General features: G+C 38.9%; 1 protein-coding gene and 1 long non-coding RNA gene across 9 annotated transcripts in view; both read right to left on the bottom strand.

Moving 5' to 3' along the window:
• BEND3 (BEN domain containing 3) overlaps positions 1–26228 on the bottom strand; it is a 150184-nt gene that overhangs the window by 110582 nt on the left and 13374 nt on the right. The gene's annotated exons all lie outside the window — the stretch shown is intronic.
• LOC136790466 (uncharacterized) overlaps positions 6779–26228 on the bottom strand; it is a 29565-nt gene continuing 10115 nt past the window's right edge. The window contains exons 2-3 of one of the 2 annotated variants that reach the window (XR_010830429.1): positions 8774–25764; positions 6779–8204 (exon numbers count right to left, since the gene is read on the bottom strand). This is a non-coding gene — a long non-coding RNA (uncharacterized lncRNA). The remainder of the gene's footprint in view (positions 8205–8773; positions 25765–26228) is intronic. The other variant, XR_010830430.1, reaches the window with a different exon arrangement.

The following is a 26228-nucleotide window of genomic DNA, read 5'->3' as shown; positions in this document are numbered from 1 at the left end:
GAGGTACTTCTTTTACAATAGATTATCCCCTAAGATCAATGGGAGGAGTTGCTAATTAATTTTTTAAAAAGGCAAAAAAAGCAGCTCTGGACTCCCAATTTTCTGCGAAATTTATGAGCAGCTGAGAACCAGGAGGAAAGAGGTTCACTGGGTAAGAAGAGGACAACCACCTTTTTATTCTTTTTTTTTTTTTTTACATGAGTGAAAATACGCAACAAATTAACTGAAGTTTTGACGGAGTTGCCTTTAGGTTGCATGGTCATCTAAGGTCTGTAAACAGCCTGCTATAGAACAAGTCTTACAAGGAAGAGCTGAGGGAGCTGGGGTTGTTCAGCTTGGAGAAAAGAAGGCTCAGGGGAGACCTTATTGTACTTTACAACCACCTTAAAGGAGGGTGTAGTGAGGTGGGGATCAGGCACTTCTCCTAAGCACAAGGGATAAGATGAGGGGAAATGGCCTCAAGTTGCGCCAGGGGAGGTTTAGGTTGGACATCAGGAGAAATTTCTTTGCTGAAAGAGTTGTGTAACTCTTGAAGTGGCTGAGTCACCATCCCTGGAGGTCTTTGTGAAATGTGTAGATGTAGAACCTAGTGGCATGGTTTAGTGGTGGACTTTAGTACTAGGTTAGAGGTTGGACTAGATGACGTTAGATGATTCTATGATAGACACAAAAAAATAATCGCTATAAAATTAATAGCTATAATCATACATTATCTCAAACACATTGATTACTCAGAGAAGAGTTTTATTTATTTGTTTGATAATAGTACCCTCACACCATCGGATACTATGAGTGTTAGAGGCAGGGCAGAAGGACTACCTTAAGGATGACACTGAAGACACCACAGAAGAATACATGTTTTTAAACCTACTGCCAATCTCTGCTGCTTTTCCTAGTTGGTGTTTGACTTGATCTTGGAATGTGATGCGGATAACAGGCAAGCTAATACCTAAAAATGCAGTCAGTGTCTGAGTGCAATTACTCTGACCAGCAGTAGCTTGCAGGTCTGGCGCCCTTATTTTTCTAACCACAAATACTTAGACAGAAGCCTAATTTTTGTGTGTCTGATTTCTCCATCAATATTTACTTTATTTAAACTTTGTGGGAGGTCTAGCACCCCGCCGTCAACCAATATCAACAGGTCTACACAAGCACAAGGCTACCTTTTTGAAAACAGGCTCGCAGATGCAAGAATATTCTGCTAAGTGAAAGGAATTATAAATACTTTGGAAGAGTTCTGTGAGTGACAGAGATATGATTAGCTTCACAAGGCTAATGAATTCAGACACCTCTAGAGGTACAGTGTCATTTCAGCAATATTGTAATTGTAAAGCCTGTCATAAAAATGTATTTTGCATTAAATAAACTCTACTAGGGAAATGCAACAATGAAATAGGTCGACTCCTGGTCATTACCTCACGATGAAAATGCTTACAGCATGTTTTACAAACGTATTGAAATATAAAAAGGCAAAAATGTTAGGATATGCATTGTCATTACAGAATGATCCAAAAAGCTCTTTTAACCTTTTGTGCTCAACAATATTTCTAAATAACAGCTTAACTGATCTTCAGCATTATTCAGATGGTTGCAAGTAGGTATTCCCAAAAAACAGACAGATCTTTACATGAGGCTCAAGTTCTCTGCTTCAATGCGTTTTTTTTCCACTTAATCCAAGTAGCTTAATCCAAACACAACAAGAATCCTGTAAATACAGATCGTCCTTTTAAATAGAAAGAAAAAAAAAAGTTGTTTTAAGTGGTTGAAAACCAACCAGCACCAATAACCCAACTGCAGTACAAATTCTAAAGACTTTACATTTGTCACAACCCACTGAAGTTAAATGGTCATACACAGCAGAAGCCTTTCATGAACTGGGTGGGTGGGTGTATGTCAACAACAACAGCAAAAATGACTTAAAATGCTGTGGAGAATTATGACAGAATGCAAGGCATCAATATGTACACACAGTTACAAATTAGAATACTCTTTTTATAAATATAAACACTTTTCCATAAACACAGATACTATAAAAAATGTGTATTATTTCCAAATAACACACACCAAGGGCTTCTCAATGGTTTATTTTAACTAAAAAAAAAAAAAAAAAATCAATTTTAAGCCAACAGGGGAGAAAACAGACAAACCTAGACCGTAACTCCTACTGGTATTATCTTAATTTTGTTTTTCTCTAGGTTCCTGATTCCAGAGGGTCACTTGTCAGTGAGACCCAGGTGGATGACTGTGATAACTGATTAATCTGTTTTTGTTGTTGCTGTTGTTTTTAAACACAGTTAAGAATTTTTTTTTCAATTTGACCTCAACCCAAATTCCCTAGGTTTCACTCCAGTATGTCAATATCACAATCAGGCTAGTTTGCCTGAATAGGAAAACCTCCTTTTATAAAAGATAAACACAAATATCTGCCTCCTTTTCCTGGATCATAGCGAAGCATCAAATAAGCTCATTAAGTTACAAAAGCATGCTTTAAATTTATGAAGTAATGAAACAAGATACGGTGCAAAAATGCTGAAAGCATTTTACAGTAAAGCAAATGTTAGAAAAAAAACATTGGAAAACTTTAGAGATTTTCTATTCTTTCTCCTTCAGAAAAAGACAAGACTTTAGAAGGCTTGAGAATTTAAGCAAACACTTGTGGTTTTGGAAATGCTGGTTTCCGTGGCAACCAGTAAGGTCTTCTTTATATAGCATTATAAACAGATGGTAAAGACCGGTCATGTTTGCTTCTTTGCCAGCATATCAATAGAACTGCTGTACTACTCTATCTAATGTATTAGAGTTATTAAGTAGCTTGGGTATTTGAGCAACAAAATCTACAAATCAGACATGCCTAAGTAGTGCTTTTTTTTCCATAAACACAGGAAGATCTGCAACAGTAAAGTCACTGTAGTCTATACAGTCAGACTTCTTTGGCAATGCTTTTTATAAATGTTTTCTCAGCACTTGCCATGCAGGGTACATTACTACCACAAATATGAATCTGACAGGGATTAAAATAATGAATTTGAACAGGAAATAACAGTGTGACTGTATTAACACCCACCGGCATTAAAGTGTGCTTTAGAATTATGTTCTTGTTTTTATTACACTTGGAATTGTTCAGAGAAAACACAGCAAACTGTAAACTTACCTTCGTTATGTCACAATACGAGGTTACTCTTGCAGATGATTTTGTATTTGTGAAATAAAAAAAAATCTTTACATTTTAATCTTTCAGTTGTAGCTCTGGTACGCAACATACAAACATTCTTGTTTTATAGATGGCTGGAACTATCAAGAGAATTGGATTTGGTACTGCATTTGATTTGATACCTCCCTGGAAAAGTCTGAAGCAGTAGCTACCAGCACTGAATGTTAACAGACTCTTGCCATTGCGTTCCTCCCGTGTTTCAGCTGGGTAGTATGTTTCATGCCATAGCTCAAAATAAATAAATAAATAAATGGAAAAAAGGAAGAAAGGCGGATGCAGAACCCCATTAGGTTTACTGACCATTTCAGGAGCCCAACTTATTTTGATCTGAAATGGATAAGAATGGATATTACCTGTATTATAACCAGATTACAAATTACTTTATCAACATACTACTAAAAAAATAAATTTGATCCGACTCCCACTGAAATTAATCAGAAATTTTAATCAGGGTTTGCATGAGAAATTCCCATAAAACAGTTAAGAAAAGTAAACAGAATTTGTAAGGTCTAATGTTTTTTGTTTTGTTTTTCACTAAGCAGTAGCATCTCAAGGACAAATGCAGTACCTGAAGGGTTGTCTTTTCTTTACTCTGAATTAAGACTTCCAGATCTACTTGTCTAATCTGCTACCAGCAGTTATCACTAATAAGCTTGAGATTCAACAAAAATCTCCACATAACTCCAACCCCTCAAATTCACAGAACAACCAATAACACATTTTTGAAAAGTATAAAACTACTAAAGGTGTGAATACGTTTGGCACAGAGAGCTGGGGTTGCTTAGCTTCAAGAAGAGAAGTCTTAGGGGGAAAATCTATGTGCCTAACTGATGGGAGGGAATAAAAAAAGACAAGCTTGTAGCAGTAAGAAGTGAAAGGACAAGAAGCAATGAGCGCAAATTGAAAGAGAGGACATGCCATTTACATATAAAAATGTTCATTTGTTAATTGTAGAGGCCTACAGGAAACCTGGGGAGGGACTCTCTGTTGGGGAGTGTAGGGAAAGGACAAGGGGCAATGGCTTTAAACTAAAAGAGGGTAGATTTAGATTAGATATTAGGGAGATTTTCTTTACTCAAAGGGTGGTGAGGCCCTGGCAGAGGTTGCCCAGAGAAGCTGTGGATGCCCCATCCCTGGAGGCGTTCAAGGCCAGGCTGGATGGGGCTTTGGGCAACCTGGGCTGGTGGGAGGTGTCCCTGCCCATGGCAGGGGGTTGGAGCTAGATGGTCTGTAAGGTCCCTTCCAGCCCAAACCACTCTGTGATTCTAAGTGTGGTCTCTTCTTGCAGAGGGAAAAAAGAAGTAGGATAAGAAAATGCAACTACAGCTACAGAGCCTTCCAAATCAATGAGATTTCAATTTCACAAAGCCCTTTTAAAAGGGGGTAGCAAACCACAGCAATCATTTTATGAAGGGCCTGAACTTCAGTTTGCTGAATGTACAAAAACAACGTCATATTGTTGAAGCAGCAAAGGGAGAGAAGGGCAAAAACATGTTTTGTGTCATTCAAAAGGATTTTAGGCTTCTCATGGAAGAGACAAGAAAACCTAAGCCTTCACGCTGGCTGTTTTATTTACGTAAGATGTGACACAAAAAGATGGACCACAATTTCAAAGCAGTATACCAACACAAATAAAGAAGAGACGGAGATTCTGCACTGAAGTTATGTAGTTATTCAGGAAAGGCATCAGTGGTACTGACCACCTCAAATTTTCCTGGACTGCCTGGTGCCAGAGTCTGGAGGAATTACTGGAGTCCATGAGAAAAAAGCTGGCAAGAAGAAACAAGACAGGAATGTGAAGCAGGAACCTCATTTCTCTCCGCTGGAGTGACCTCGACTGCATGGCAAACATGTAGAAAGCAGCACTGCTAACAGAGTGGAAAAAGAGCCACTCCACAACTGCCAAAAAGGAGGGCACCTTACTAAATAATTATTCTTGGAGTAGAATCAAGAATGAAAAGAAAAATGAAAAAATGAATGACATGCCAGACTTGTCACTTTGCTTTAAAGAAGCCTATTTACCACTTCAGGTGCCTACAGTACAAGGAAAACTTATTCACTACAGAGTCAGGCAGCCTTGGAAAAACTTTCAAGACAAATATCCTAAGAGGAAAGGTGAAATAGAAGAATCTTCTTCAGGCAACCTGAAAAATCAAGACTTTCCAAGGTCCATCACCTAGAGAAAACTTTAGCTCTACAGAACTAAAGGTGAAGCTGCCAGAAGCAAAATTACCCTACAATTACAAGTCACAGAGAAGGAAATTTAAAGTCACTGATTTGATCCTGCCTCTAAGAGATACAGAAGCAAACAAAAAAGAAAGGCTAGACTCTGACAATGGAATAGAGCACTGACCTTAAACCTTTGCTGAGACAAAAGAAGGAGTGAGAATGAAGAGACAAATTTCTGGCTGTGATTTGCAGGAAGATAACTGACATTTTTACACAATTTATAAAAAACATGTAGGTTATCTAATCATACCTGGAATTGTCTTATAACCTGACATATTTTGCTAGATAGCTCTAAACAACACAAAGTTCCCATTGACAGCAACGCAGAATAGAATTGGCACTTTCAGCAGTAGCTTATCTTCAAGCAAATGATGATAGAATTTGTCTCGCATAAAAAATGTGGACTCAAATCGCTATAGGAAGACCAGCTTATTTTGAAGAATACTCAGTTCTTTAAAGATCTGAAAGAATGTTTCTGCTTGATACTACAATTCAACTGTGATAAAATATCTGAATTCTTATCTTATAAAAAAAATTCTAATTGGCCTGGAAGGAAGAGCCACAAGATGCACCTTTCACACATGCCATGTGACATTATCCAAACCAACAACACCTTAGTAAGGAAAGATACCAAATGCTTCTGAAAGTTATTCTAAATTTCCAATATTCTTTAGTTATATTAAAAGCAAGCTCTTACTACTACAATGGTGAAAGAGATCCATGTAAAGATATAACTCACTGAAAAAAGTTGACTACTCCCAGGCTTCTTGTCCACTTGAGTGTATTGCAGAATTGCAGCAGAAACAAAAAAATCAGCAAATATAACTATGACAAGACTACATTTATTTCCAGTATTCAGTTATTTTATCTTATAGGTTTTTTTTGTTACATAACCCACCACAAACACCATTTTGCCATTTCAGAATTACCTCGAGCAATACACAAAAGTTTATAGCGAAACCTGGAAAAAAAAATGTGCTTCAAACAAATAACCAACACCTTCTGACACCAATAACAACAAATGCTCCAGAAAACCTGCCACAACTATTGCACAGAACTGGCAGTGCTACATCTCATCTGTAGAAAGAGTTACATGAAAATCAAATCCCAGATTTCAGGATCTTTCTTAAAACTTTCAGCCCATGTTTAGCAGCTTCTATGGAATGTTTTTTCACAAATTATACTTTGTTAACATTATTAGAGTGCTGACTTGCAGAAAATAAGGCCCTACTTACCTGTTAACACTGGTTTTCACCACAGTAGTTTTCCAGCTGTTACTTTAGCTTAACACCAACTAAGCCTGACCTCACCTAGTTCATGTGAGACAGTGGGGGGCGGGGGGGGGGGGGGGGGGGGGGGGGGGGGGGGGGGGGGGGAACAAAAGAAGACAAAAAACACTAATATTTCTTGATTGTGGCATAACTTGATTAGCCACTACAATTATGCTAAGCTACATTCTGCTTATGACCTGCAACTACAAATTTTTCTGTAAGTATGAGTAAGTATCAGGAGAAAGCAGAACCTCAGTAGAGTTAAACAGCCAGCTTGAGCTTGGTATCATGAATGAAAAGCTCTCTGAACAATTTCAGTCCAGGGAAAAAAAATTTCGATTGCATGCTCAAGATTTTAAATTCGCAATCAGCACTAGCCTGATTTATTCTTCTATCCTGCTGCCTTTGGTTAAAACAAAACCACGCATTCAAATTATGTTTTCTTACCACTACACTGCACATAACAGTGCTTTTATTACTTCTAACGTATAGCTATGTATTTGTCTTCTAAAATAAAGTTCTAAGGCAAACATTTCAGTAGAAAATGCCTACAAGATACCTTACGAAAATAAAACTAGATATTTAATAAAAATTGAGAGAGAGCATGACAGAGACACAGCATAAAGAACTTTTTTCCTCCTCCTATATTATCCTGCGTTTGAAGGATAGAGCTTGACTTTGGATCACAGCCAAAGTACTTTGGCAAACTTGCTAAAAACTTTCACCAAAAAACCAATAGTCCAGTTATATTTTTACTGTAGTGTGCTGGCAAATTCTCGAGTATAACAAAATGTGTTCTCTACCATGCCAAAAGCAGGATACATTTTAATACTTTGAGGAACCATATGCACTTTCCTTGGGATTTGTTAGCACAAGAAAAAAAGAAAAAGGTCGTTCTCATAAGTGAGCCTAATTTGCACATACAAGTTTGCAGCCAAGGAATATGTTTGTGTGCTATGATTTTTTCCCCATCCCACTAAACATTTTTTCTTCCTTACTCAAGTTAAGTGCACTTCATCTGTGATTTCAATTTGCCATTGAAAAAAAGCGTATGTAAGATGAGCTGTAAAATTACAGGATCATGAAATGATGTAAATTTAAATGTCAAAATGTAAATGAAAAACGTACAGATATCTTAAAAGCATGTCATTGGAATTATATATTAGAGCTTGTTTTAAAAAAAAATGGTACCACTACAATTATAATACAGTGTTTTCAACAATTTTCTTTACCTATCAACTTTGCTCTTGCCAGTTGGCAAATACTGTTTTAGCATTGTTAGATGCCATTCCAAACAAATTTCAGAGATTTTTCAGAGATTTCGTTTTCTCTCTTCACTAGACTATGAAGCAGTTGGTTAGAATGCTAGAACTTTTTGGTGCCTCTGTGTTTGTGCTCAAATGTCTCCACTCTGCCCACGAGGTCAGCCACAGCGGATCTTGAGGTTTCTAAAATGAAACACGATTAGTATTTTGTGGTGAAATGTCAGCGATCTGAAATAAAGAAAAGGCAGAAAATAAAGAAATCGGGTTCTCCCTGGAAAAAAAAAAAACAGTATCTGTTTCTTCTCTTTTTTTTTTTTCCACCCCCTCTATTCTGGCTACTCACTCCCCAATAATAATAATAATAAATAATCACAAAGGTCTTCCTTCTCATTACAACTTTTAGCAGAGGCATGCAACCCTGCTATCAGGAAACTGAAAACACTTACTCTACTGGAAAAAAATAAAGTAGAAATCATACAAAAATCTTCAGACATAATGCAGTCTAACCCTGAGGCAAAACACAATGCAGAAAAATGGTCTGTATACGCATTCCTGCCCATCTAAGCTTTTCCTTAATAGCCAAACCTCAGAAGAGGTCTTTATGTAGAGACAAAAGTATGGATCCACCACAAATTTTACTCAGTCTCTCCAAAGAAAAACAAAAACAAAACAAAATGAACAAACAAAACACCAAGAGCACACATACTGTAGTTTATAACCTGGATAATCTTTAACGTGGATAATCTTTCAGATAAACATACAATAGCCAGGGATGAAAAAAGGCCATTAATACTCACTGAGGTTTAGCCCAACTCCTCTGTCCAGTGTGACAGGTAAGCTTTAATATTTTGGTGGCTGAACTGAAAAAGTATTGAAGTAAAACTTTAAGTACAGGCCGCTAACACTATAAAATCAGCAAACTGCTAACATTATTCTTGACTGCATTAGGCAAAGTACCACCAGCAGGCCAAGAGAGGTGGTCCTTCTGCTCTACTCCGTGTTGGTGAGGCTGCTCCTGGAGCACTGTGCCCAGTTCTGGGCCCTCAGTGCAAGAGAGGCCTGGACATACCAGAGAGTCCAAGAGTGTCACAGAAAGAGCCAGGACTGTCCAGCCTGGAACAAAAGGAGGCTCAGGGGGATCTCAACGTGTGTAAGTATCTGAAGGAAGGTACAAAGAGGACGGAGCCAGGCTCTTTTCAGTGGTGCCCAGTGCCAGGACCAGAGGCAGTGGGCACAAAGCGTAACACAGGAGGCTCCCTCTGAGCCCCAGGCAGCCCTTCTGTGCTGTGCGGGTGACGGAGCACAGGCACAGGTTGCCCACAGAGGCTGTGGAGTCTCCTTCTTGGAGATCCTCAAAATCCACCTGGATGTGGTCCTGGACAAGCAGCTCTGGGTGTCCCTGCTTGAGCAGGGGATGGCGCAGGTGGCCTCCAGGGGTCCCTGCCCACCTCAGCCATCCTGTGATGCTGTGAAACTTCCTTCTAGATTTTATGCTTACTATCCTCCCTAACTTTTCCAAATTTTAGCTAAATAAGTTCTTCACACATATGCTCGCTTCAAATGGGTTCCACTTCAAAGGCAAACTTGTAAGAGCTTTGCTGTGTCAGCAGACCAGGCACTGTCCTGCCGCACACCCTCAGCAAGCTCCCCCAACGTACTTCCTCTTTCACCACATTACAAATTAGGCGAGGGTAGGCTCTTAGTAACAAGCCACAAGAAGGGAAAGAGGTAAAAAGAAAAAAAAGCACATCAAAACTGTGAAATGTTATGAGTCAAGTTTCCTATTCTTTCAGGAATAAGAGCAAGAGAATGAAGCAGATAGAGATCAAACGTTACCTTTCAGGTACACATTGAGATTTCCCTGATTTTGGAAGACCACTGTCCTTTTTGCAAAAATAGGATTCTACTGACTAATGCTACAAAACAGAATAATAGTACCAGAATGACAGTTCCCAACAAGCAGGATATTTCCCAAAAGTAACATCTTCGTAGAGAGTCTCGGTTTCGCCCATCTTGGCGAGACAATAAACTCCAAATTACTGACAGCCTGTTATCTCATAGGCAAGACCATATGGGTTCAACAAGTTACACAGAGCAAAAATACAAAGCACGATGCCCATATGCAAAAGTATTTCACATCCTCATCCAACGTAAATACACACAGCAGCACCCATTCATCAGAATTCCTTCATGTACAGAAATGACTGCTTCAAAAAAATAGCAAATCCTGCAGGCAATTTTACTCTTTCCCCATGGCAAGATCTAGAAGGATACATGCTACGTTTAAAGACACCAGTAACTACTAGTTCTGTTCACTAAGCAGAACTTGAGATCAAACCAAAGTCTGTAGTCAAGTAATCAGATCCTTGTCCTCTAGATTTAATGATTGAAAATGATAATTCAACTGTCAAGGGTGCACCTGAAAGTTATAGATAAGTCAGAAATCTAAAAATAAGAACTTGTAAATGTTAATAGACTGTATATAGAAAATGTCAGTCCTGGTGCAAATTCTCAACAAGTAAAGTTTAATTAGCTCCCCTTATTGACCTTTTTAGAATTGACTCCACAGAGCCTATTCTGATAAAAGAATAAAAACAGTGTACTCAGTCTTCTGACTGGTGACTGTTTATCAGAGAACACTGTTAATGCCATCTAGAGACTTGAATGACAATGTCATGATTTAATGTAAATGCTTCTTCCAGGCTATAAAAGGGAGGACAGACATTTTAATTCTTGGCTTGTTTCATCTACTGACTTTACTATTAAAGTTTAGTAGAATATACTGTCCTTGATGAGGGGTCCAGTGCACAGTCATGTATTAGGATAAACCCTCCTTCTTTCAAATACTACATATGAAGATAATCCCAATATCCTAGTGTTTTTCCTAGTGTTTTTAACTTAAATTTACCATTTCTTAATAAGATGTGTGACAATGATTTTGTAGTACTGGTGTTCTCGTCTCATCCGACCTATTATGCTTACAGGAGTAGTGAAATACAAAACTGCATACTTTCTATAAAATAATATAATACCAGAATAGTATAGCAGTATTTACATAAGATAACACCTAACCACAGAACATTGAATTATTTTTTGTTAGGCAACAATGCCACTTCAAATTTACCAAACATCTTTAAAAACCACAAAAACTAGGACTTAGGAATTTATCACACTTCAATTTAGCTATGAAGGAGAAGAGCATTTTAGACAGTGCATCAAGCAGATAAATTCAAGTTAGCTGGTATAAATGACAACTAAGATACATAACTTGTAATTCCAGGTATATCCAAAGTTATTAAAATGTCAGATTCTGATGACTTAAATTACTTCAAGCCAACAATCTATGAACCAGCACAAAGCCTTTCATTTTTCATCATATCGGAATTAGAGTACTTTTATGCCTACATGATTACGTTCATTATATTCAAACATAATACCAGCTACAAACATATACAGAACAGTTTGACCCCTGCACTATATTGTGTTATTAAAACCACTGTAGTAAACATACAATGTACTAATGCAAGAACTTGTCTTGAGACAATTCTTCTTTTTAACCATGATCTTCTGTCAATTTCAAGCAAAAAAAGTGGTTTGTACAACTGAAGTTCTTCTGTCAGTCTCTCAGAATTATCTTCTCTTTTTAGGAAAGCTTTCAATGTAACTGATGAGATGAGCAAACAGAAACAAATATTCCCTTGCTAACCTTGTATTTTCTTCCATTTTTGCAGAAGGAATATCTGCATCCTGTACTTTTTCGCAGGACTGATTCAACTAAATGATAAAGTACCATTTATAAAAAATGAGCTCTCATCTCGAATACTGTGGACATGGTGCTTCTGATAAGCTGTCATCCCACTATTAGGTTGCAGCTAGAAGGAAAGGAACAAATGCCTTTTGCTTTTTATTCTTTTACCTAATAGCATACCATGACTTCTCAAAGCATACATACAAGACTACAAATATCACATTAGCATCTCCCGAATTTTGAACGTTCAGATGCACATCTGCTTACTCTTTTTTAAGCAATTTTATTGAGTGAAAAGACAGAGGGGAATGGAGACAAATGATTTAAGTAGACACCACCAGGACATTTGTCCTTGTAAGTGACAGCAGCAAAACACACAGCAACTTAAATGAGATCTCCCCAAATACAATCTATATCTAATAAAAGAATTTTTTTTTTAAAAAAAAACATATCCAATGCAACAGCACATACACAATGCAGCATGACTCCAAAGAGGTTATGAAATGTGTATGGCTGCTGTGTAATCCAGAATAGTATTGCCACCAACACCAAAAAGATAGTGCTCTCAGAAATGCAAATCAGTGTTTAATTGAGGTGGGGCTTTTCCCCACACATTATTCTAAAAGTTAGAATTGTTTTCCATCACCGCTATCCTCCATGCCCATGAAAGCATACAACAGGCTGTAAGCTTTAAACATGAACTTTAAAGTTAACTTCTTAACCTAGGCTAGAAGGACTTTCTGGAGGCCCTTGGAAAACACAGCTCGTCGAGGTCCAGTCTTGGCAGTTTCTGTGGTTGGACTTGAGCTCTGGGCTACTCCTTGCTGACCTTTCTACAGCGCATCCTACAGCAGTGCTGGCTCCTTACCTCCCTTTTCCCCCCCCTACACCATGCTGCCCCTCCTCACTACAGCAGTAACTGCCACGCACGCCAAAGCTCCTGCCCTTGCTCTTAATGCCGAAGAAGGAGGAAAAGAAGGGGTCAGAGCTAGGCTGGCCGCTGTGCCACAGGTCACAGCAGCCATGGGAACTGCTCTTCTTGTGGCTGAGGTTACCTGCAGGTGGACTCACAACCACCAACTCCTTCTCCAGGAGAAGCCTGGCACAAGCTGAGAATGGACGAGGTTGGCTGCTGAAGCAGCACTGAAGAAACCATTTCTTATCTAGGAGAAGGTTCCAGTTGCACCAACCCGCATTAATCCAGTGAAGTTTTGTGGTCCATGCAATTCTATCAAGCATATATGGAAGGGAAAAGCATTGTATGTGGCAAAAAGTGAAGGAAAAGTGTTCATTAACTTGTAAAATTACATTCTTCTCTTTTAATAATGCTGGATATAAATGACTGAGGTCCATTACTACATGCTCTGTCACACAAAACCTACAAAATTTCATATTGGAACATTCAGTCTCTGGCATCTCTTACAACTTAAGGGTAAAACCCAGCTAGTGAAAAACTTTATATTCCTTCTTCAGTTACTATAACTTCAGTCAGCTGATTTAGAGGTAAGATCTCCTCACTGGCTGTTAAGGTTAGTCAAAGACTGTTTATTAATGTTTTTTCAGTGGAAGGATCTTCCAAAGAAGGTTTTCAGCACTGTCTAGGACCAACAAAATTCCAAAAATTTGCCTAAGTCTCTTCTGGAATTAAAGTCCAGAATAGCCCCAGCAAGAGCACTTCGGCTAACAATCCTCGGTTTCTATTTTCACACTTCTCCCCAAGACCCACATCATCACTCCACTGTCGCTGGAGTGCCCAACGCAGGGGAGTAACAGTGATTATTTCATTATGCTATGTTGTGCTGAAAGAGGAGGATCAGAGCCATGAGAGTGCTGGGTCACTCGATCCTATCATACCCCCGCAGACAAGCTGAATAATCACTTACAAAGTTATAGGGAGATATAAGCACTATCAGCACTGAGCTCTTGCATGATTTCATAGCCATTTAATCATTCTGAATGCCTCTAGACATGTGTCCTCATCTAAACTTGAGCGTTTTGAAGTATCCAACAAGGCTGGCTAATGTTGCATGTTACCGCAGGTCAGCGATCAGCAGTCCCATTTTTGTGCAAAATAATTAAAATTTTAGAGACTGGGCTGCAGTTAAACATGTCCTTAAGCTCCAGTAGTGACATGTGGGATGAGGTGATCTATTGCACTGTTCAAGTCAGGTAAATGGATTTCTTTCAGGGGGAGACCAAAACATCCATTACCAGAGGGTGCCACGGATGTTCAATAGCTTGCTTTGCTTCCTTCCTCAAGAAGGAGCCTGAACACATTTCACAGACTCCACCATTCATCTTCCTATATGTGAACATATGCAGTGAGGATAAAGTCAGTTAAGGGTAGAGATCTGTTCGCCATCAGAGCATCATCAGGCATCGACTGAAAAGATGACAACTGTTTTCTCCCTTACAAGAAAACAAAGCACATTTAAGAATGAAGTTTATCAGCAATAGCTAGGGAACAGCGATACAAACCATTTGCTAACCCAGGGAAAACATTCAGCAAGCTGGCCTACACAGTGCTATCACAGTGACTTGCTCTCCATGTCAACACAGCAGTGGCAGCACCAGTTTTGACTTTTTCTTTCCTGGAGCCACGCAAAGTCACATATGCAAGATGTTCACAAGATACTGCTTGGGGACCACTGTTACGGGTCTTTAAATTGCTCACGTCAGTGTAACTATGGGAAAACATTATTTCATAAAGCAATTTTAAGTAATTACACTGTTCAGAAAAGGCCAACATTGTTCTGCAGTCAAGTCTCTCCTACTCTCTAAGACTCTACACGGGGAGCTGTTCCAGAAGAGTTTCTTGCACTATAGCTGTGCCAGCTAACGTAGGTTCCTATCAAAAAAAAAAACAAAAATCCACCATCATCAAAACATGCACATAGTCTATTAGCTTTTTGGCCTAAGAACAAAATTTACTCTGCTATTCAATCTAAAAATACAAGTTTTTCACTGAAGTGTTTGGGCTGGGGGTTGTGAATAAGTTACTTTTTAATTTAAGAGACCGACAGGCTGATACTTCTTTTCCCTGGATCAACAGCAAAATATCGTATATTTGTAAACATACAGTTCATTGTTACACCAGTTGCAAAGTACAAGATACATTTGTCCCAATATCAAAACCAGAAGAATTCAGCTCAAATATTAGTTTTTTTCCTTCAAATATTGACCCTATACAAGTCTGAAGAAACTTTGAAACAGTTTCAAGTAAACTGCTTCAGATGAAAACTGAAACTGGTTTTTGAGTTAAAAGGAAAAAAATTCAACAAAACTGCAAGCATACCATAAGTCAGACTTCATCCTTTTTACTAGTTTTACAGAAATATTTTTCTACAGGGTAAAACTGGTCATTTTCCAGACCAAAACTATTTTTTCAAAGCAAAGTCAAGAAACAGGATAACATGGATGAAAGCCATGATCTGAACCAGAAAAAAAGACCGCTGTTTCTTCAAAATAAAGCTAGAATGTTTTTCTGAATTTTCGCAACAATTCACCAGGGGACGGCGTAGCTGCTGCATGGATGGCAAGTGTAGCATTAAATTGTCCATATCATGTCATGAAAAGTCTCTTATGGCCAGAAAAACACAAGATTTTCAAATAGTTCATGAGAAGCCTGCTAATGTAGTTCTGAATTCCAACTCAGTCAAGACTTCCCTACCTCGCCTTCCATTTTGCTATGGCTACAGTAAAAGCTATGGCATAAATCCATCCCCATTTGGAAGCTGCCTGTTTGGTATATTTATTCCTAGCTACAAAAAACTAGACTGAAGTGTTTGAGATTCTGAACTACACTCAAAATAAAGGCATAAACACACTGAGAATACCTGGCACATACCATCACAAACTCTGCTTATTTGTAAGTGTGGGTTTTTAAAGCTTAACGCAGTGATTTTTTTTTTTTGGCATCTTGTGAAATACAATTTCATGCTGAGCTCTATGGCACTTCACAAATTTAGAATGTAGCTGTACACTTCTCAGTTTCATGAACTTACACATTAATTGCAATGAGATAGTGAAATTCCTGTGTTTTTGTTTGCTTTTCCATTTTTTTTTTGTTATACTGGCACTAACCTGAACTTCAAAAATTTGTACAAACTTCAGAAGTGACTTGATAGTAAAAGCTATAGATTTTTTTTACTGTTATCTCAAGCTGCAATGACCAAGATCTTTCTGTAGAGCACGCAGCAATGAAAGCACTTGCCATTCAACAGAATAAAATAAAATAAATTCTCCTACTGGCATTTTGAAAGGGGAAGTTCCGATAGCTGTGCTGGCAATGCAACAGCTCAGCACAAACGTGGCCAATAGCTTACCCCGTTAATAGCAGGGTACTTTCACAGCAAGGCAGAAAGACAATGCATTTACTGGCACACAAGAGATGACTGACTTTCCCTAATTTCCTGCCCATGGCATGGGGTTGGAACTAGATGATCTTTAAGGTCCCTTCCAACCCAAGCCATTCTGTGGTTCTAGGATTCTAATTCAGAGGCCACATTTGGAGTCACAGATGACAATACAATTATGATATTAAATTATCTTCATAACTGTTAGTAGAAATGACAAGTTTGATTATATAAACACAGTACTTACGATGCAGCTCCCCTATTACTGCGAGACCCCAACAAATCAAGAACTTTTCTTTAGACATTTTTATCAGTTTCAACACTGCAGATATAAAATTCAGCTTCATTTTACATATGTCAAAAAGGGAAAAAAATTCTAATAGTAACAGCACCACTGATCCCTTTTTAATTTGAGGATTGGTCCTAACACTATTTGGAGTGTAAGGAACTGAAACATCTATCACTACACACTCCCCAAGCAGGGACCTGAACTTCAGCTGGCTTCCAGCAGGCTCCTAAAACTGCTGCTACAAGCACTTTCGGTTTGTCCCTCTTTGTCCTACCCCCAATTCCTTACCCTCTCCCTCGTGGCCCAGGATGTAAACACAAAAGCAAGCTATGAAGAGTCAAAAGTTACTACATCAGCCAAGCTGTGATTCCTGTCCACTCCTAGCCTGAGGCAAATCCCAGATAATTAGACTCAGGTTAACCCGCCACGAGAAAAGGTCAAGCTACATTGCATTATTTTGGATTTGCTCTGGGCTAGGTGAATGCGCATCATTCAGCGTTCACAGTTTATTTTACAAGCAGTAATCTGACTGCATACCCATTGTAAGCAAGTATCTTTTAAAGATCATGGGTCGAGATAAAGCTGTACTGTTACAGCATGCAACACAAAAGACAGATCCTGAAAATTTAGCACATTGTTTTGGGAAATAAATCACTACTGTCCATAAAACCATTAAAGGAATTGATAGAATTTTTACTGTAAAGGCCACCATAAATCTGTGTTTAATATCTATTCACCTCCTCTCGTATAAGACTTTGAGCTTTTTAATAAGTGGGATACAAACACGACACCACTTTTGTTAGCGTAGATTATCATTTAAAGCACGATATTCTTCCAACTCACATTCAAATGAACACCAAAATGAATTTCATAAAAGCACGGAAAGTTCCAGTTACTCACAGAGAACAGACTTTTTTTTCCCAAAAAGCATCCTTCAACTTTACAAGATCCAAACGCTCATTTTATAAACGTTTTTAAACTTTTTAACCTCTACGGATCCATACATGTCTTCAGAATTCCCAAGATAAGCACAGTAGTCCACAATCTGGAAAATCTCCTCCATTCTTGGTCATAGCTCTTCACTTTTTCCTTTTGCCTTTTGGAAGGCTGTTCATGAACCTTTTGAACAATATGTAATTGTTGATTGGTGGATGAATTCAATAAAAACAAAAATCAAAGCGTTGAGGAGAGAGTAAAAGGTCTCCCAATGGAGTCAATTCCTCCTCTCCAAAAGGCACTTCACCTCCGATGGAAGTTCTCTTTTCCCAACGCTGCGGCAAATCATCCCACCACCGGGTCACAGCTCTAAGGTACAGGAAGTGGGAGTGCCTTAATTTACATTTTAATTGGAAAGCCACACAATGAAAACTCCCTGTTCCCTCTGGCTCCAGGGCTCTTCTTGACTTGTGGTGACCCAGCAATCTTCCACTTGGGTCTGCTGGGGCTTCTCTTCTTAGCTGAGCATGAACTCAAGAGGCAGGAGAGTAGCCCTATGCTAGGGAAAAGCATAACTTCCAGGACTTTCACTAACAGCAGGATTCCTGTAGCCATCAATCAAGTTAAAATCACAAAAACAAAAGCCTCAGCTAGCTAGTTCTTCCTTTAAGAAGAAAAGACAAAGAGGAAAGAAAAGCCTCCAAGAAGCTAGGAGATGAAGCCAAAACTCTGAACCCAGAGTTTTCATGGTCCAGGCAGGCTCCTTCATTACCATGAAAGGAAAAACAATTGTTTATGTTATCTTACAAGGTATAAAGAGAATTATCCTTCTCCCTCTGTGCTCTTCTCCTCTTGAATAGGAATATCAAAATGTTGACTACTCAAGCTGCAAGGACATAAGCACCCTACTGCATGGCTTTATAATTGTTTCCTTATTCATTGAAATCCAAGCACAGTGCAGAAAAATGAATTACTACAAACGTACAGTCAAATGACGAAACTAATTATTGGTCCAAATTACCTGGACAGTGACCCTCTGAAGTTCTCTCCTATAAATGGACACAGAAAAACATTCACACAAATGGTTCAACATAAATTTGGTGCCCTGCTAATATAAAGGATCCTAACAGCTGGAAAAAATACTATCCTGAGAAGTGTTTTCAGTTTTGCTCTTTGGTTTGCCCAGTAGATTCCTACCCTAATAACTGACATGATGTGATGGGCATTTGGCATGATGCGTGAGGATTTAACTATGCAGCTCCCATTATTAACGGGACCCCATACGCAATTCCCATTGTTAACAGGACCCCATTGTTACCCTCTTGCACGCTAATCATGTCACTTAAAACCAAGAGGAAATCTCTTCTAATCGAGGATCAACTTTGGCATCTGCTTTTACTCTTTCAAGCTAATGGTAACCTTCGCTTTTCTGCACATGCATTCATAGGCAAATTCTTTTTGAAGAAAAATCATTCAAATCCTAAATTAGAGGAGAACTTGAGCCAGAAATACATGCATTTTCACTACAAGAACTTGCCTAGTGGAATTACTCTTAGCCACAGCTTCTTGGAAATCAATTACTGAGAGAAAGCCTATATCCATGGAAGTTCAGTTAAACAAGAGCACACAACGCTTCTTTTAACATCCACTCTTTAATAATGAAACATCCTCTGTTTTGCCCAAACAGCTCCGCTGATCTCAAACTGTTTATGATTCCTACTATACGCAACAGCAAATAAGTACTGATTTATTTAAGACTTTAAAAAGATACTAACAGACTTTTTTTTTAATGAAGGGCTCATGTCACATACTGCACATTATTTGAGACTTTTCTTTATCCCTGAAGGCTTTCTAGACACCTATAATATTCTAACCCAAGATGCAATCGAATAACAATGGAAAACAGTACCCTACAGATTAAAATACTACAGTCAAAAGAAATCAACTTGATGCTTCTGTATTGAAGCATCTCATTCCAGATGCTCTCTTACGAGCAGATACTTGCCTTTCATATCTGCAGACTGAGTAAGTGCCCAATGGCAACTTTCCCATAATTTGTTCATTTACCACCAGCACCATTTCCATACACTCTTGCTTTTTGATGTCTGATCTACATCTGAGGTTCACTTTCATATTTTATTTTTTAATCCACAAAAGGACAGAGTAAAGAGACAGAATTCCCAGAACTCGAGGCCTGGAGCCTACTTGTTTAATGTGCACCTTGACAAACACTGCGTACTTAAAATTGGAACCAAGCTTTTCTATTCTTTTTTTTGTTTTTCCCTCTGGGGGCTTGTAGGAGCAATAATTTGCTTCGAAACTTTGGTTTTTTGTCAGGTCTGAGTGAAAAACTGATTCAGAAATTGCAGACTTCTTATGTTCTGGAATATAATGCTAGGTTAACCTGCCAGAGAGGCATAGTCTTTCAATCACACGCACAAATAGTTTTATTACATTTTTTTGGTGGTGGCAGTGGTGGTTTTTTTTAAAAAAAAAGAAAAAGCTTACCTAGGAATCAGGTTGGTACAAAGTAAGGGCTTTGCCTCTTCCTATTCCTGGTCCTATAACATGGAGAAATTAGAGTTTCCTTTTTGCTTTCAGAAGATCATCAGAACAGCCGCATGAGTAAAGATACTCTTCGGTACTGTAGCTGCTTCACTAATCCAACTTCTGATGCAAGTGTTGATGCCCCTTCTGTGGTAGTGTATGCATCTGGGAAAAATCCGCTCTTCTGGGATTAAAAGAATCTTTTGATTCAGGATTTAACAAGATGAAAGTACAGGATCAACCCTGACTTACCATCATTATATATCTAATCTCCACTTCTGCAGCAGCAAAGTCCTCAATGGATCTCTGATCTCACTCAGAAATCTTTTCTTCACGCATCCACTTTCCTGCATTGATCCAAGGACTCCTTCAAATAAAATGACTAGGGAATTTTAGATATTCACAGTTTTAGCTGAAGTAGGGGTGTCTGTAAACCTGAAACACTGTGAGCATGCATCATTCACCTCCCTTCTGCATAGCTCCTCAAAAAGACATCCATCAGACTTACTTCAATAACACAGTGTAGGACACCACAGATTGTGCTTTTTGAAACATTTGTTTTCTGAGGCACATCATAAAAGCTGTCCACAGCAACACCCTCGGATACAGACATTGACATAGCAAAAATTAACTCCTGCTAAACATGTAAACAAACAGGCTGAAATGTGGATCCCAAGTCAAGATGCTGCAATGACCTACATCGTTAATTTGCTGTACACAACTGACACCTGGCAGAAAACTGCCCAACACAGGCTGAAGAGGCCTGTGTTGGGCACTCAAGAAAAACACCCCTTGTGAATGCTGAGCTCTTCCAGCACAGATGGGAACGCTCTCAGACTTGTTGCTGCAGCCACACGCCAGAAAGCAGCTATGGACTTTTAACCAATGGCAACTTTATAGGGCTTAACCATTTTCCAGATACTGTCACCATTACCACCTCTACCTTACCCACATTTGGTTTTGGCTTACACACCTCCAAAACCACGACATTGATTCTTCGTAGTTATTGTTCGTTATCCTTTCGCATATACATCCTTTGCCTACTGCCAGCAACTTGCACCTACGCCCTGTTTGCCTACCGGTCTGTGGAGATGGTAATCCTCTTCTTGCAGGACAATAAACAGACCTAGCAGGGCAGCTGCAGATTTCCATCGTTATTTCCAAGATGTGCCTTCACAGGAACGATGATAGAAGGAATACTAAGAAAGTATTTAGGATTCACGACTCCTGTCAGAGAAGACAGCTTTCAAAAAGGAAGCAGAGCCAAAGGGCCAGTCATCCCAAATACAGCTCATGGTAGCAGTATGATTTTAAGTAATTGGTATTTCTTTCAAGAAGTCTGAAGAAAGATGTATGCAGAAACCTCATGAGGCATTATATTCCCTACCTAACAAATCCAGTGCTGCCCAGAAGCTGAAAATGAATATATATGTTATGAAGATCAGCGTGACAGAAACCTCGTTTCTTCAGGTTTTTGTTGGAGGTAACACTGTTTTCTTATCAGACACTGCAAACTGCCGTCCAAATTTCTGTTCCCCTTTGTTCCCTGTCTGTTCCAATGATGCCCTGCAGATGGCAATAGCGGATAAGATATTTCTTTCACACTTTTCTTGTCGGAGGCCTTTTAAACTCCAAGCAGGTTAAAAGATGGCTTCTATAGTGCAATTCGATGAACATGAGATAATTTATTATTTCAAATATACAAAATTTACTCCACCTTCCTGTCACACATTTCATATCTCTTCACAGGTTTCATAAATCTTTGTTCACCAAATTCAAGGCATTTGTACTATCTAATATGAAATAAAGGGTAGCTAGTATTGTTAACTTTAATAAAACGACATTTTACACAAGAAACAAAATCTATTACCTACAAGCAAAGTTGAGGAACAATAAATCCACATAGTGGACAAAAATATTACTTTAAACTTAGGATTATGACATGGCTCCTTTGAGATACCCAGAAGCTGAATTCATCCAAACTTCAGCCTTTTATGTCTTTTATGAAGCTATTGCTATAAAACTTAAAATTCACTGTTCCCATAATCATCTGTGACTTGATTATCTCACAGGATGCAGTAGACTCATCTGAATTGGAAACATGCTTTTCTCTTTGCTCATTGCACCTTTTTTTTAGCTAGACAGATGGTACAGCAGTTTCAGAGCAGAGTTAAGTAGCTGACAAACAGCTGGAAGATTTTAAGCATCCCACTTACCCCGTCTGGGAGGGTAGCCATTCTCAGCTCAGCTTATCTGAGATTTCTTCAAACAAGGTATTTAAAAAATAGCACTGAAATGCAGTAAGTTACTGCAAAATAAATTTCAGAAAACATAGGTAGGTGACTGGGCCTGAGGTTGGCTATCCTTAACTGGGAAACAGATCTCTTTCTGTGGCCCAGGCAAAACCAGTTGTTAAAGTATTCAAGGTATATTTAACACCTATTCACCTCAGAAGCCTGCGAAAGGCAAACATCCTTTCCTACACTGAGCTCTGTATTAAAATGAAATTATCATGAAATAGAGAAGGATTGCTCCTGCCAGATGTGCACAAGGAATGCCAACAGCTGTGCTCCCATGTTAACTGCATCCTGAAGCGAAGGGGTGAACAGAAAACCTAGACACGTGCCTGCATTCTTGGCTTGATACCACTCTTCGTTGCCAGTCTGTAGAACTAACCTAGTTAATGAAACCAATCTGCAGCAGCAGCAAAGGACACCTACATTATTCAAGGCCATTCATCCAGATTTTGGAATCTAGGAGAGAAAAGAATTGTTATAGCTTCTTTTCATTTCAACTAAAGGAGAAGCGGGTATAGAACCAGGGGAACCTAAGGTGCCACCAAGTTTAGAAGCTCACCACCTACTTCCGACACCAGTGACAAGAGTGTCCATGAAGATTCAAGACACAGAAAGGGAAGCTTAACTTTTCTACAACAGCAAAGCCTCACTTAGGAACCTAAGCATCACACACCGCAAGCGAGTGCACATTATGCTGCTTCCATCACTGAACCAGATCAGCCCAACAGAAAACAAACCCAAAATGACAAAAAAACCTTACTGTTTTCTTTTTCCCTGAATTAACAAATTAAACGAGTTTACAGAAAGGCCAGACAAGCAAAGCCAACGCATGGGGGAGGTAGGCCAGCACAGGCAAGAGAAGAGTGTGCTAGCTCCTTCCAGCAGCAAGAGCCCTCACACCAACCCAGCTGCTTGTGAAACCACAGTCCAAGATCTCTCCAGCCAATTTTGATTCCTTTCAAGCACTTCTTCCATTCAACACGATTGCCTTAAGCCACTTGTTAAAGTTCTCCTAACTGCATCACTTAGCAGCCAACCAAAACAAAAAGATTTCTTGCATGCTTTAAAAACTAAACTGTTTAGTAAATCCAGAAAGATAGTTTTCAGTTACACTAATAAAACCTGTTTATCTGCAAGTAGTTTTCTCTGAACAGTTTAAAATTCAAGTATTTAAACAAGCTCACAAAATGTTACTTGTTTTCTTGCAGGTATTAAGGTTTTGATTTTGATTTTTTTCCCCCCTCTACCTCAAAAAACTTTCTTCCCAAAACATGCAATAAAAATTCAAATAGCAATAATATAGCAAAAATAAGTATATAATAGGTACTAGTCCTATAGAGAACAAATGTTCATGACACTAAATTGGGAAAAGGGAAAAAAAGATTTGGTTTACTTCTGAACTCGGTGACTGTTTACAATTTCTGACAGAAGTACTCCAATATAACCAAATCTCATTTTCCACAATAGTCAATTTCATTACAGCTTTTATTTGTCCTCCAGGAAAAAGAGATTCCCATTTCTTAGGGTGTTTTTTTTTTTTTTGCCCTCTTCCATTTTGCTACAGATTTTATTTTTTTCTGTAGAGGTCTTTCAAACCAAGCGATTGAGAAGCAAGAATGCAATGACTAAGGCAATAGGAATAAACTTTTCAGAGCCCAATGTACACGAACAAAGGAAAAGCTTCACAGAGCTGTAATACCTTTACCCATGACTATTGCATAGATTCAAATTACAAAGCTGCTACAATAGCCGATACAAGATTTCGGACACTACTAAATCCTTCAGCAAATTATGAAACTAAAATTGAAGTTACTTCACTACATAATTGAAAGCCCCTATACCTAATATTTGTAAGACCCACCAGAATAGGAAAGCACTTCTTATTCTTCAGTGTCCAAACACATTTGAACAAACTAATGCTTTGTCATTTGCACACTCAAACGTCACCATCACTTCTGCATTATGTCAAAGATTTAATTAGTAAAAGCTCTCCTTCCCTATAGTTCTTCTAGCATATTACTCACATACTTCTTCAATTAAGTAAAGTCACTTTACAATCCTCTGCTTATCATACCGAAGATTGTTATGAAAAATGCTAAATATTTCCTATTCTACTTGGCAAGTATACAGCCAGGCAGAAAAAAGGCTGTCAGACTGTATATGAACAATATAAACATGGAAGACAAATAAAGTTCATGAACTGGTGTCTGTAAGGGGAGCTGTTAGTCTGCTGAAATATATCTTTCCATTGTTTTCCGTTCAGTGATTAAAAGGGTATACACAGTAGTTTGCTTTTAGAAGCCGAAAACATCTTGAAACCACTGGAATGCTCTGGATGCAAACTAGAATTGTTTCATACATGTCTGACAACCTCCCCGTGATCAGCCCTCAGCACACAAACACCACCTGCCTCCTCTTTAATCTCACTTCCGTAATGTGCCCCTATTACTTTTCCTTCTTGAAATCTGATTTCTTAGCCTTCTCCCTCTCTCATTAGGTGTTTCTCTAATAATTTACTGGTCACTCTCCTCTTCCTCACTTGCTAGAAGTCTGTCAGGGCCCTTGTCCTTTACCTAAAAAGCTACCTTGCCTCTGGCTTGGTGCATTTCATCCAAACTGCCTGGTTGTCTTCTTGTCATTATCCAGCAATCAGATGAACCTTATTTTTGCCAAAATTGACCTTCAAACTTCTTTCCTAGAAGTCCTTATCCTTCGTTTCTTACTGTTTAAAAGATTTCAGCTGTTAATTGAATGCAGTATAATTAAAAGCAAAGAAAAAAGACAACTGTCACAAAAAAAAAGGAAGCAATGAAACCCAGCTCCTGTTTGCTGATGAAAGTGTTAAAAAGAAGTCTGCACCGACTGCATTCGGACCACTAGCCTCAGGCAAGCAAGACCTCTGCATGGTATGTCATCATTATTTTGTGCTTTAAAAATCATCAGTGGGGCATACATACTTAAAATAGCATAGAATATTGTTACCTGGAGATTACTTTCTGCCTCAGTCTAAAAATGTGTTAGGACTATTTGTGCACAAAGAAAAAATAAGTCAATCAGGTTTCGGGTAACCTTCTTTACATATGAAATAACCAAAGACCTTTTTTAAATATATCATGATACCAATGAGCAGTTTCCATTTACTAGGCATCATGAATTTCAACATTTTATGTAAGTAATGTTTTATCTATTTGGCATACCAAATTAGTGCTGCATCTCAACTGTAATAACTTAGTTATATTACATTTGTAACAACCAAATCAGTCTTACATCATTTGCAGTAAAAAATAAGCATTTTCCAAATTAACTGCAAGTATTGTTTGAATGGAAGACCTTATAACAACTTACAGGGAGAAAAAAATGGAAAAAGACTGTCAGAAGTAGTATCTCAGCTGCAGAACTTCATGGGTGAGTTTCAGCCACTTGTCTCCAAGGGTATCCAACTACACAAACACACAAAAACAAAACAAACACAAAAACCACCCCACAAACCTTTACAAAATGCAGTTACCCATATGAATCTCAGGCAATTCAACAAGGCCAAGCAGTGTCCTGCACCTGGCTCGAGGCAATCCCCAACGTGAATATGGGCTGGGGGACAAGTAGATAGAGAGCAGCCCTGCAAAAGAAGGATGTGGGGGATGAAAAGCTTGACGTGAGCCAGCAATGCGCACTTGCAGCCCAGAAAGCCAACCATATCCTGGGCTGCATCAGGAGGAACGCGGCCAGCAGGGAGAGGGAGGTGGCTCTCCTCTCACCTCACATGGAGCACTGCGTTCAGCTCTGGGGCCCGCAGCTTAAGCAGGACATGGACCTGTTGGAGTGAGTCCAGAGGGCCACGAGGACTATCAGAGGGCTGAACACCTCTCCTATGGAGACGGGCTGAGGGAGCTGGGGTTGTTCAGCCTGGAGAAGAGAAGGCTCTGGGGAGGCCTTATAGCCGTCTTCCAGTACCTAAAGGGAGCCTACGGCAAAGCTGGGGAGGGACTTTTTGTCAGGGAGTGTAGTGATAGGGCTAGGGGAATGGTTTTAAACTAACAGAGGGGAGATTTAAGATTAGATGCTCAAAAGAAATTCTTCACT

Source organism: Anser cygnoides, chromosome 3 (assembly GCF_040182565.1).
Source record: "Anser cygnoides isolate HZ-2024a breed goose chromosome 3, Taihu_goose_T2T_genome, whole genome shotgun sequence".
NCBI lineage: Eukaryota > Metazoa > Chordata > Aves > Anseriformes > Anatidae > Anser > Anser cygnoides.
This window is presented reverse-complemented; position numbering and strand designations above follow the sequence as displayed.